Source organism: Macaca nemestrina, chromosome 16 (assembly GCF_043159975.1).
Source record: "Macaca nemestrina isolate mMacNem1 chromosome 16, mMacNem.hap1, whole genome shotgun sequence".
NCBI classification, from domain to species: Eukaryota; Metazoa; Chordata; class Mammalia; order Primates; family Cercopithecidae; genus Macaca; species Macaca nemestrina.
This window is the reverse complement of record NC_092140.1, coordinates 86,768,330-86,774,329: the sequence shown is the minus strand read 5'-3', so window position 1 is coordinate 86,774,329 and position 6,000 is coordinate 86,768,330. Positions and strand designations below refer to the sequence as shown.

At 38.5% G+C, this 6,000-nt stretch overlaps 1 long non-coding RNA gene across 1 annotated transcript in view; it reads right to left on the bottom strand.

Annotated features, from left to right (window-relative positions):
• Positions 1–2,533: 2,533 nt before the first annotated feature.
• Positions 2,534–6,000, bottom strand: part of LOC139359124 (uncharacterized) — a 34,152-nt gene continuing 30,685 nt past the window's right edge. Inside the window, exon 3 of the long non-coding RNA XR_011614882.1 lies at positions 2,534–4,297. This is a non-coding gene — a long non-coding RNA (uncharacterized lncRNA). The remainder of the gene's footprint in view (positions 4,298–6,000) is intronic.

Sequence of the window (6,000 nt, the reverse complement as noted above, 5' to 3'; positions counted from 1 at the left end):
TCTAGTCCTCTTTCAAGATGTCAAGGTCATTCCTCCCTCAGAGCCTTCACACATACTGGCCCAGAGTGGTTGATCCTCCCGCAGGCATAACTCAATCACCCAGCCAGTCCTACATTTCCATCGTCCCTCAGCTCTACTATCATTTCTCCCAGGGAGACTTCTCTGATTCTCTCACCCACCTTAATTGAATCCTCTCTATAATTGTTTGATTCATTCAATTTGCCTCTTTAAAGTAGAGGATGCAGCTGTGCACAGTGGCTCACACCACTTTGAGAGGCTGAGGCGGGTGCATCGCTTGACTCCAGGAGTTTGAGACCAGCCTGGGAAATATGGTGAAACCACATCTTTACAAAAAATACAAACATTAGTTGGCTGTGATGGCATGTGCCTGTAGTTCCAGCTACTCAAGAGGCTGAGGTGGGAGGATCACCTGAGCCCCAGGAAGTCAAGCCTGCAGTGAGCCAAGATTGTACCACTGCACTCCAGCCCAGGCTACGAGAGTGAGACCCTGTCTCAAAAAAATAAATAAATAAATAAATAAAGGAGAGGATTCACAAGGACAGGGATCATGTACATTTTTCTCACCACTGTATCTCCAGAGCCTGGCACAGTTCAGAAAAAATGTTGTCAAATGAAGGATGATTGAGAGAACTATTTCCTTTGTTATTTTAACACAAGAATTTAAAACTCCAAGAGAAATACGAACACGTGGATTTTCAGTTGTTTCTGTGTGGGGTTCCAGTTTTCCACACAACAGCAGCAACTGAGTGGGAGTAAAGCCAGAGCCCTGAAGTCCTTCCCACTTCAAAGCTCATCAGCAGCAGCTCAAGAAGGGATTAATAAAAACTCCCTCTTTCCTGGGACGTGTTAGTGTCTGTTCTTGAAGCAATGCAGAAATAGATATTTTTTACAGTGAATGGTATTTTCATTAACCAAGTTACCTCCATATTCTTTGAAGTATGTCATCAGATTCTTCAAAAAGGATGATAAAATTAAGGACAAATGATAAAGAACTGCTGTTAGCAGTGAATTATACTCTAACCATCTGGGTCTTTGAGAGCTTTTTGCTTGGTTAACCCTGGATTTTCCATTTATTGAGGCTCTCAGTTTTTCTCCTACACTTCTACCCTTAAAATGGGTATAAGACTTAACAGAAGATTTTTTTTTTTTCTGAGACTTTGAGACTATGGGACTCACAGGGATAGTAGAAGGTACCGATCTGAAATACAAGAAGCATAAAGTTGGCAAGTTGAGATGAGTCTTCAGAGATAGAGGTCTGAACTCACAGATTTGTCTAAGAACATTGATGTCCTGCCTGATAGTTGGACTTAGATGAAATAAAAAGAATCTGGTATTCAACAACTAAGTATTTGCATTAAATATCCTGACATAAGCACTAATCCAATGCAAATGTAAATGTTCGATAATTTTCTTCTTTCCTCTCTCCCTCTATTCCTTCCTTCCTTCTTTCCTCTTTTTCTTTTTTTTCATTTGTTCGTTCATTCTTTTGTCTATTTATTTCTGTCAAAAAATAGTTGTGCCAAGTGCTCCTGCTGTAGTAGTGACCACATCAGATGTGGCTCCTGTTGTCATGAAAGTTGAAGTAGAGCAGGAGGCAACTTTAAACAAGTAATTTCACAAAGTAATTTTATTACAATTGTAACAAAATACATAAAAGTGAAGTTTACAGTGAGTATGAATGACAGGTGAATTACTTGGTTTAAAGGATCGGGGAGTACTTCCTCTGAAAATGACATTTCAAATAAGACCTGAAAGATAAGAAGAATTGCTTTCCTAAATGCTTTACAAAAAGTACTATAAATGCTTTATAAAATGCATTGCCTAAATGCTGTGTAAAAAGCTTAGACTCTTCTATGCCCTTATCACTTTTCCTACCTTCTATTCTTCAACTTGAAATGATTCATTTAGAGATAAAATAGAAAAATCATGTTCATGGGTCTGAGTATATAGTTTCTATCTTTGCTTAAAGCTCTGCACCTGGGAAAGGAGCCTTCAGGACCATCTATGGTAACACACACACACACACACACACAGAGCACAGCACGCATACACACACATTTTTTTTTAAGTTTCAAAGTGATTATACACTATCCTCATAATTTGAGTTTATACATAATCTCCTTGATTACTATCAGGTTGCTCCTACAACTTAGAAAGTTCTTTGAATATTACACTTATAGTTAACAGAAGGCCCTTTGACCATGCTTTCTCTTTGAGTTTCTCTAAATGCACACCAATATTAGTTCTTAGAAAAAGAATACCTAGTATTGCCTCTGTGAAAGGGGGAAGAAGGTTGAGATTGAGAGGGGTAAAGAATGTTAACGTTTTTGGTAATGTTTTATTTCATTAAAAAATATTGGAAGAAAATATTATAAAATGCTGGTGTATTTTAAATTCAAGGTGTTAGTTATATGAGTGTGTGCTGTGTTATCTTTTCTAGGATTTTTAAAGATTACGGCATTTGATTTGAAATCCTATGGTTGGTTCATTTGTTAATGAATGAATGAATGAATGAATGAATGAATGAATGAATCAATACACACAGCAGGGAGTCATCAAGCACCTGTGATATATCGGATCCGTGTTAAGAAATGTGACATGAGGAAAGTTTTCTACCCTTGTGCCATGGCTTACTCTAGTGTGAGTTTCCTGATTTAGGTTTCCTCACAAAGACAGGTGATACTTTTATTGATATTAGATGACAGATCCGTTATGGAGTGTTTAAAACTGGCTTATCAATTTCCATCCTAATAGAGAGCAAAAGCCTTTTCCACTTATCTCCTCTTCTTCCCTCTCGTCTCTCTTCCCAAGGTCATCACAATGTCAACTCACGTCTTCTAAATTAGCAAGTCCGCATAAAGTGTTCCAGTGGACACCTTCAATGAGGTAAGTATTCAAAAGAGTTAAGTATTCTGTCCAATAAAAAGTCTTAGTGATCCTAAGGCCAAATTCTAAGACTGGATATCTTTTGCTCCAAAAGATGCTAGGTAAGCTTGTTTGTCCCTGATTCAGTTTCTAAATCTGAATAATATCCATGACATGCTTTTGAACAAATTATATATAAACTCGTTTTTGACTCTTGAGATAGCTTATGGTAGTTCCCTAAATAGGCACTAACCTCTTTGAAGCAAATACTACAAGAGGATGCTGCCAATCTCAACTGGCCCAAACAGTGAGACTGAACTTGACACTGTTATAACCTTAAGTGCCATGCATAGTCAATCATGTTCACTGTACCTCTGAATGGATAAGAACAGGTGATTATCTGCTGACTTTAGATAACTAATCAATGATATGAGATAAGAGGACTCTCATTCAGGCAATCAATGGGCAAATACTACCTTCATGTTATTAAATAGGTCCTTACCAGTGTATTTATTATATAATTTGAAGCAGTCCTCCAAAGCATCGTTAGCTAATTCCTAACAGGGTGGTTGGTATTCTACCTACGCAAGGGCTCTCTTTTGAAACCACATAATTCCTTTGTATTCAAGCTCATGTATTCATGGTTTTCATGATGCAGACAAAGAAAGCAATAACCAATAAGATGTAAAGGACTGAAAGCACAGGGTCTCTTGAGTTTCGTGCTATTATTTTGAATTAATTAACAAGAATGGTGTTGTGCAGGCATTGTCACCATTATCATTATGGATGAGCTCATACATTAATTATTTAGCTCCCCTGGTTTTGATTTTTTATATCATACCAAAGCGCATCTTATTTATAAATATATGAACTGATGCGGTCATAAGTGATAGAAACAAAAGATTCTCTTCATGATCTATGCTGTTACCTCAAGGGACAATGTGGTAGAACAAAACTGAACTACCGAAAGAAGGAGACTTCATTCTATGATTTCTTCCCTGCAAAGAATATGTAAGATGGAGGCTTCTGTAGATTAAATCAGGGAGTTTAACCCCCCATTCTAATGCATTTAGTAGCTGAGCATGAAAAGAGAATGAGCAAATGTACTCATGATCTACTCTCCGGCAAAATGGTTTGATAAGATTCCAGTTTCTTAAAGATGCAGCTGGGCACTCCAAGGCACAGGACATCTCTGAAACACCATTTAGTGCCTCTTTATTACAACCCTTTCTCAGTCTCCTTTTTCCTTGTTATTTAGCATGAGCAAAAGGTAGCTTCTGGGGAAACTCCTCCTTTTCTGAAGACTTAGTTCTTACCTGCACAGGCAGTATTTCATGTCGGGGAGACCGCTCCTCTGAGCAACCCCACTCCCACACAGTCGCATGTAATCTGCCTCACAGGAGGCATGAGCCTGCAAGTGACAAGACACAAGTGGGGAGAATTGGCAACTACATAAAAAAAGACACCAAATAGTTTCCGCCTACCAGTCAGATCCTACTCCATCAGAATGGAAAACAATGGGGAGAATGGAGATCATTCAGTTGAGCATGATCCATTTTGAGCAATCTCTAATCAATTCAGGGACACCTCCTCTTCACCCCTCCTCTCCCCTCCATCATCTGTCTGCATTTGTGTAGCTCTGAGCACAGCATTAAGAATACTTTGACAAGGGTGTCATTTTAGTCTGAATGCCTCAAAATGACTGGGGAGGAAAAAAGTTCTCTTTTGCCTTCAACTCCAAAATAAAAAATGATCTGAGAAGGAGAAAGAAAATTTCCCCAAGAGATCTACTTTTCATATGGAGTGTTACAGGATTGCCCTGATGATGGAGATGACTTCAGGGTGAGAGGGGGGGCATGACATTTGTCATCATTCATTAGGAAAGGATAAGTCAGAGAAGCCCAATAGAACCTAATTTCTCCCCACTTAAGGGACTTTAAGGGGGAAAAAACTTAGAATTTGTCATGAGAAACTGGGATCCAGGCTCTGCCTTTTGTTATCTATGTAAACTTACTCATGTCTTTAATATCTTGGAATCTGTTTTCTTATTTGCAAACTAGAAATAATTCCTAAATTAGCACAATGTGAATATTAAGTGAGGTCATGTACGTGCAAGCGCTCACTGCAGTGCATGAGTTATATGCGTAGACAGTGACATTTGCATTGAATAAAAACATAGAGTTTAAATTCTGCAGTAGTGGGAGCTTACCCTCAGGCTACTGTTAGGGTGAGAGACGATCTTAGACAGGGACAATATGCACTGAGCCCTATGCCCCGTAGATGCCCTAAATGTGCCTGCACATTTTGCAAGCCACGTGGACCTTGAACGTGAGTGAAAGGAGGGAAGATTGGTCACCAGGGCCTCCACTCACGTTCTCTCTTTGTGTACTTTTCTCTTTGAGACCTCTCCCTCCATACCAGTGACCTCACACAACATGTACTTGCTGATGACACAGGCCATCCTCAATCATAAATACTTCGGAGACCCTATGTCAATGTGTTTGTTCTCCCAAGATTTCTTGCTGCATTAATTCAGTTGATATGTCTTTCATATTACATCTATAGATTCTCATTCTCAACCTCTCTCTCCTTCTCCTATTGCAATATATTTGTTAAAGAAATCGGGTTGCTTGTTCTGTAGAGCTTCCTATATTCTTCCCGTGTTCTGGATTTTGCTACTTCCATCCCCATGTCTTTAATGCTTTCTTCTGTCTCGTATATTTCTTGTAAAGTGGAAGTTGGATCCAGAGTCTTATTCAAGTTCAAGGTTATATTAAGAATACCTTATAGACAATGTTGTGTATTTCCCTTTGCATCTTCAGGAGGCATATGTTGTGTGGTTTTCTTTGTGGTATCAAGATTGATCAGCGGATTTGAGCATGGTCAGACTGATTCATTCATCATAAAATTCATGGAATGGTTTTGGTTATGAGTGTTTCATTAGGGTTTGCAAAATATTGATATTCTAATTCTATCTTCTCTTTTCTATTTACTGGCTGGAATTCTTTTGTAATTAAAAACTTTCACTCAACAAGCATTTGGTCACTCTTAGGTAAAACACAGGCAGGAAAAACTATACATGTTTGCCTTTTTCACTTTACCAGTTTTCAGAAT